This window comes from Octopus bimaculoides, chromosome 26, assembly GCF_001194135.2.
Source record: "Octopus bimaculoides isolate UCB-OBI-ISO-001 chromosome 26, ASM119413v2, whole genome shotgun sequence".
Taxonomy (NCBI): domain Eukaryota; kingdom Metazoa; phylum Mollusca; class Cephalopoda; order Octopoda; family Octopodidae; genus Octopus; species Octopus bimaculoides.
In genome coordinates, this window is record NC_069006.1 from 19,335,145 (window position 1) to 19,342,855 (window position 7,711).

The 7,711-nt window shown below is 36.9% G+C and overlaps 1 protein-coding gene and 1 long non-coding RNA gene across 3 annotated transcripts in view; one reads left to right on the plus strand and one right to left on the minus strand.

The window, feature by feature from the left end:
* LOC106876104 (hillarin) overlaps nt 1-7,711 on the minus strand; it is a 97,059-nt gene that overhangs the window by 17,770 nt on the left and 71,578 nt on the right. The window lies entirely within an intron of this gene.
* LOC128250899 (uncharacterized) overlaps nt 178-7,711 on the plus strand; it is a 78,188-nt gene continuing 70,654 nt past the window's right edge. The window contains exon 1 of one of the 2 annotated variants that reach the window (XR_008266832.1): nt 178-294. This is a non-coding gene — a long non-coding RNA (uncharacterized LOC128250899). Of the gene's footprint in view, nt 295-5,561; nt 5,660-7,711 lie in introns of those variants that run through there. The other variant, XR_008266831.1, reaches the window with a different exon arrangement.

Consider the following 7,711-nt stretch of genomic DNA (forward strand, 5'->3'; position numbering starts at 1 on the left):
GAAAGGCTCAGAGAGAGAGAGAGTGTGTGTGACAAAGGGAATAGGAACAGAGAAAGAGAAGGGATTAAGAAAAAAGGTGACAATATGAAGCTAACAAGGATTTAAGAGCAAAAAAAAAAAACAATATGTACATAAAATAAAAATTTTAAAAATTTGTGAATATGTAAGGATTAGATAAGAAGATGAGGGTTTGGTGGAGCCAAGCTTAGGATAAGAAAGGAAGAAGAATCTGGCTGTAAACAAAGCAACTTATTCCAGGGTTTGCTTCACTGTCACAGATTGCCTCAGAAAATGGTAAAGTTTTCATGTTTATCCTTAACGAAAATAATCTTTAAATTTTGTGTTGATAAATTGTTTCTAAGTCTTCGCAATGGAAAAAAATTTTACAAAATGGAAAATTTATGTTGTCTTTTTCATTAATTTAAAATTTACAAAATGCTTTTCTCTTTCTCTGCATGCATGCACGCACACGCACGTCTGTGTGTATAGATAGATAGATACACATACATATATACTTGTACATGTATATATACTTATATTTATATACATATATAGACGTGTAGCAAAATATGAACTATGTACAACCTATATTTACATATATATGCACATGCACACATACATATATATACACACACACATTTATATGTGTATGCATATATATATATATATATATATATATATATATATATATATATATATATATATATATACATATATGTACACGTAAATATATATAGATATATATGTATATTTATGTATATACATATATGTACACGTAAATATATATAGATATATATGTATATTTATACGCATTTATATATGTACACATATACATACATTTACACATATGTACATAAATATATACCTGCAGATATACATATCTAATATATATTTATATATAAGGTGGCGAGCTGGCAGAAACGTTAGCACGCCGGGCGAAATGCTTAGTGGTATTTCGTCTGTCTTTACGTTCTGAGTTCAAATTCCACTGAGGTCAACTTTGCCTTTTATCCTTTCGGGGTCAATAAATTAAGTACCAGTTGCGTACTGGGGTCAATCTAATCGACTGCCCCCCTCCCCCCAAATTTTGGGCCTTGTGCCTCGAGTAGAAAAGAATATATATTTATAGATATACATCTAGAGAGAGAGAGAGAGAGAGAGAGTTCACTTGCAAACAACATGTAGATGCATGTGCAACAGTTAATAGCTGTGATTCTAGTAGGTTTATAGGATCATCAGGAAAAGATGTGCACCATTTCAGGGCATCCTATCAACAGCTTTATTGCCTACCAGTCCCCTTTACTGATGCAAGTTCCCACTTGACCACTTATTCAACTGTTTGCCAGCCTTGAATCCACTGAGAAAAAAAACTACTTACCATCTTCTTTTAACCAAATCCACTTGTTTGCCTTCTCAACTCTCGCTTAGGTATCTTTCCAGATGGCATTAGTTTTGCAATGAGTCACATCTAATGACACCAACCACCATCTCATACTATTTCCTATAAATCCTGTATGGCCAGCTTTGTTTGAATAATGTATCACCTTCCAACTAGCGTCCTCACATTCTTCAAGGAGAAGCACATTCTAGTTCTCTTTCAAAGTTTGAGCAGTGTTGATGTTATCCCTAAGGGCACCTTTATTTCAATGAGATTTCTTTTCTTCATTTCTACACATCATTTACTACATCTAGTTTCTTCTGAACCAGTATGGGCAAGAATCTTTCCCATCCTAGGAAATCTGCAACTTCTTCCAAAATATTGTTCCAATTTTCATCTTTGATAAGAACTTCTTTCCTCTTCACATGGATTTCCAGTCCTAGACAGATGAAAGTGATAAAATCTCTGGGAGATTTTCTCAGTGCATCCTTATCACTGTTAAGTAGTGTGACCTGGTTCTTTACATTATTAAGAAGAACCTTGGGAACTAAATTACGTCTCCAAGTACATTTGTCTAGCACCAGTAAAGACTTGGGAAAAAAGTTTGTGTTCCTACCTACCCACATCTACATGTAATACTCTGATACCTTTCATCATACTAGGTTTGTAGATGACAAGACATAACAGGACAAGCAAACAAAAATCTTAATTATGGTGACTACCACTTCCATATTTCATCTCAAATATGTTCTCATTTCCAAATACTGCCGAGGTCAACTTTGTCTTTCATCTTTTCGGAGGTGGGGCAGGGGTGTCGATGACATAAGTACCAGTTGAGTACTGGGGTCAATGTAATCAACCTCCCTCCCTCCCCTCATGTTTGCTAGTCTTGTGTCAAAATTAGAAAGAATTAGGTGTTCTTCTTGTCTTGTTGAGAACATTGAATCAGATGAAGCTCTCTTCTCTCTTGCTTCCTTTATATTGATATTGTTGTTATTAACAAACTCTTTAAGCAGGGCCTATATTTCATAATGTGGAGGTGCATGACTCAGTGGTTAGGGCATTCTGCTTCTGTTTTTCCTTTCCAGGCTGTTTTTACATCCTGCAGATAAAACCTGATTTCTTTGTCTTTTGACTATCTTAGCATCATCACTATCTTTCCCTTCCCTTTCTCAAAAATTTCAACAATTAATGTCAATGGTAATTGCAATTAGCCTATCTTACAGAAAAGAATTGAGATATTTTTTATGAGAAGCCGACCCAGCTATTTCCGAATGAACATGTTGCACTTCTGCTCCATAATTTGAACTCATGATAATGGAACTTCTGTAGAGCATTGCTTGTGAACTCCTAAGAGACAAACTACAGATGAGGACCTTTACTGCACACCAGTTATCAAACTGGTTGGCAGAAAAGGGATTTGTGGTTAGGTAAAAAAAGAGACTCAGGATTTAATGGTGAATTGCTGTTACATATTGCAGATGTTTAGAATAAAGAACTCCTTCAGTCATAAATGACTATGGGATTACACCCAGAAAGTCACCCTCCAAGGCACATGTCCAGGTAAGGTCCTTTGTGCAAGACCAGCAGTCGCCCATGCATTCCAGTCTCACCTCTCCATGCCACTGAGTGAACTGGAGCAACATGAAATAAAGTGTCTTGCTCAAGAACACAACATACAGCCCAGTCTGGGAATTGAACTCACTACCTCGGGATTGTGAGCCTGATGGTCTAAACACTGAGCCATGTGCCTTCACATCAGACGTTTAATACACAATAGCCAACACTTCAACACATCCTCATTTGTGGTTATTTTTACGTATAGCTTAACAACAGCTATACTTCATATATTAATAGTGGCCATGAAAAACATGGCTATAGGCACCTTCTTTTACACTCGCCTGGTAGTTTTAAACCATCAGTAACCATTAATCCATCATCAGCTCGCTTCATAATTTCCACCCCATAGCTCCTATCTGATAATACTCCAGTTTGTCCTTGCCCCAAACTCTTAACAGGTTCCTCCTTGACATTGAAATACTCTTTCCTGCTATTATAAATTTTACTTCTTTCTGCACATCATTAACAAATGTCAAACTGAGTGAAGTTTTGGCTTTGAACTGCAACCTTGAACACATTATCAGCTCGTCTAACCTTGAAAGAACACTTTGCATAATCTGCTGATCTAAAGATAAAAGGGTCAAGTTATCTGTAAATGCTTTTTTTTGGTGATTGTATCATGGCTATTTTTTCTGAATAGTCTGTCATTTTCAATACCATTTTCATGACCAGAATAAAATATGCAGCAAATATTGAGAAGCCCATGGCAATGCTGATCTCTAAGTGGTGCTAGTTTGTTGTGATGTTGCCATGTCATCTTGAAATTTCTATTCTATGTACTCACACACACACACACACACACACACACACACACACACACACACACACACACACACACACACACACACACACACACACACACTCTCTCTCTGTAGATAGGGTAAAATCCAAGCTGTGTCCTCTTGAAGCACATCTGCTTATTTCAGTATTGCAATCCAGCATGTAGTAGTTGTCATTGTTGTATTGATATGAAGTACATAGAGTTGAAAATTCTATAAATATATAAATATATATGATGGGCTTCTTTCAGTTTCCTTCTACCAAATCCACTCACAGGGCTTTGGTCAGCCTGAAGCTATAACAGAAGACACTTCTCCAAGGTGCCATGCAGGGAGACTGGACCTGGAACCAAGTGGTTGGGAAGCAAACTTCTTACCACACAGCCATGCCTGCACCTATCTATCTTTCTTTCTTTCAGTTTCTCTCTACTCTACCATATTCACTCACAAGGATTTGGTTGACCTGGGGCTACAGTAGAAGACACTTGCCTAAGGTGACACATAGTAGGATTGAACTCAAGATCACACAGTTGAGCAACCAATTTCTTAATCATAGTCACACCCGGACATTTATGATATAACAACTGGAGCAGCTGTCCGGTATGACATGTCTTTGTTTAAATATGATGTAATGACAAATGTTCAAGGAGAGAGAGAGAAAGGGATAGAGAGAGAAAGCTGTGAGGAGAGAGACTCAGAAACAGAGCTGTCATCTTTAGCAATAGCAACAACAACAATCATATATTTATGGTGTTAATATAAGGTTTTAGTAGCTCTGTGAAAATGTCCTCAGGGTCTTCGTGTTTGCGTTTCTCCTGCCCTCACCTCATTCTAACACTTATCTGTGTCTCTGAGAATTAATCTTCTTAGTATCATGAGGATGAACATACATTCATGCATACATACATACATACATACATACATACACAGACAGACAGACAGACAGACAGACAGACAATATATGTACATGCATATACTATAAATTTACTTTTATACATGAATATATGCAAACATAAAACAATCATACACCTGCACCAAGATACATGCATATATACATATACACACATAAAAATTCTCACATGTACTTACATATATGCATATATGTATAAATATATACATATATGTGTATGCACATAGGTAAGCATATACACTCAGACACACACAAGTATATACATATTAATTGCACAGATGTACAAACAATGGTTTCAAACTTCTCAATAATATTAAAGTAAATAAATCTAAACAAATTTAGCTTTATTGATTATTATATTTATTTATGTGTGTGTGTGTGTGTGTGTAATATTTGCTAGATAGATTTGTATGCTCACACACACACATACATGCATGCATGTGTGTGTGTGTGTGTGTGTGTGTGGAAGTTGGATAGTTAGTTAACTTAATTTCATTGGCTGTTTGGTTTACTCATCTCTGTGCTATCATTTCTTTTTCTCGAGTGTGTATCTCTGTGTGCATTTGTGTGTGTGTGTGTTTGTATATGTGTGTATGTGTAAGTATGTGACTGTATTTGTGAGTGTAACTGAATTTATGAGAGTATATCTCAGTGTATATGTGTTTGAGTAATTTGTTGTTTAATGAGTCATAGACATAAACGTGCTATACACATACTGAAATAAAAACACAAATACACCCACAAATCCATAGACAGATACACACACACACACTTGTAATTTTGTTTATGTCAACATAAAAAACATTCAAGAAAACATTATCTATTGTTGAAGTCAACAGAACATGTCATTAGATATGTAATTGTTGGTGATTCAGTTGTGTTTGTTAGACTACGTAGAGTGTCTCAAGTGCTTTTGTTCAGACTAGCATCAGCTGGAGTATCTGCTCAACTGAAAAAAAAGGTGTTGATGAGGTATGTAAATGTTTGGTAGAGATGTATTACTGTTGTTTAGCACCAAGTCAGTCCTGATTAAGCTGACTTAAGACCAATGACTGTTAAGCCAAAAGCTTCCTCTCAATTTCCCAAATAGTCCAAATGTATCTAAGGCTACACTATCCAATTTGTTATGTTTTTATTATTATTTTTGTTTTCTTAAGATGGCAGGAAATAAACTAAATGAGACTTGGTTGTTGTTTGCTGTAGACCTAGTGATCAATGTCCACCCTCTCTCATATTTATCATTGGTCACCCCACCCCCACCCTTACTCCCCATTCACTATATTTACCCCTATCCCTGTTTCTAAGCATCTCTCATTTTCCTCCCACGCTCTTGCAGAATATGTGATGTTTTGGCAACTCTATTTGGTGTCACTGCTTCAATGCTGGTTTTTTTGACAGCAGACATTTTAACCCTTTTGATACCAACAGCCTGAGACCACCTCAAATTCTATGATATAAATTTTTTGTCTTAAAGTTATCTAAATTAAGACCTTCCCTCTATATTTCATTTTAATTTCTGTTCCAAACCACCAGCTTAATAATGACAAAGTTAGTTTTCTAAGTTCTTCATTATTTTCAAAATTAATTGAACATAGGGCAGTGCTTTTCAACAGGTTTATAGTAACAAAAGGGTTAATGTTTCTCTTGTTCTCACTCTCCTTCCCCCTGTTTATGTGTGGAAGCATATTTTTCTGTATGTGTATGAGGAGAGGAAAATGTTTATGTCAGTTGTGTTTGATTGACTCTTTTGATACGAACCTACCTGAAACCACCTCTGGCTCTGTAGTACAAATGTCTTGTTTTCAAAGGTTCTGAATTAAAATCTTCCACCAAACCTTAGTCACAGTTTATGTTCCCAACACTAGCTTAATGATAACTAAGTTATTTTACTAAATTCTTTATAATATTTAAAATTAATTGAAAGAAACACTGAGCATCTCAACAGAAACATGGTAACAAAAGGGTTAATAAATTTTAACGTCTTTCTCCCCCCCCTCTCTCTCTGTTTATCTGTGTGAATATATTTTTCTTTATGTGTATGAGGAGACGGAAAGAGATTTTGCCAATGGTGTTCAATTAAAAAATTATAATCTTCCTTTCTCTGTCACTCTTTCAGTCTGCCTGTGAACATTTCTGTATGTGTGTGTGTGAGAGAGAGAGTTTGTGTTTGCATCCAGTGCCAAAAAGTACTGTTGCCAAAAACAGGTTGAATGTCCAATCTAACTCTATCCATCTATCTGTCCTCTTTCATCTTCATCACTGCTGCCATCACTAACAGCATCACCATTACACCATCACCACCACTCTCATCTTTCCAGTACTGTCAGCATCACCATAGCATCCACCACCACAACCATTATCACTATCCTCACCATCGCCACTACTACTACCACCACCACTACCACAACCATCATCAAAATATATTTGATTGACACCTGAGTGATGAGACTATGATACCACCACCACCACTGCTACTACCAACACCATCAAAGCCATCACCACAGCCACTCCCACTACGTCCACCAACACCATCACAGCCACCACCAAAACCACTGCCAACATTACCAGCACCACTACTACCATTGCTGCTGCTGCTACTACCACAACCACCACAGCCACCACTACTATTACCACCACCACAAAAACAACCATTGCACCTACCATCACCATTACAACCACCACCACTACAACTACTTCCTTCATCATCTTGATCCTCCCACCGCAATCATCATTATCAACTGCATTAGCACCTGTACAGTCACCACCATCCCTACCACCACCATCCCCACACCTTCTCATTACAGCCATCATCAATATCATCAGGATTATAAACAAATGTAAAAGCCCAGAACAACAACAACAACAACGCAGTCAGAGGTAAATGACACACAGCATTAGTCACAGCCTTTAAAGAATTGTTACACCTGGTCTCCCCCTCTCTCTCTCTTTCTCTCTCTCTGTATATAGAGCTAATCAGTGGAGATGGTGGAGGTGGTGAGTTGGTGGCGAGGGGATAGTGATGTT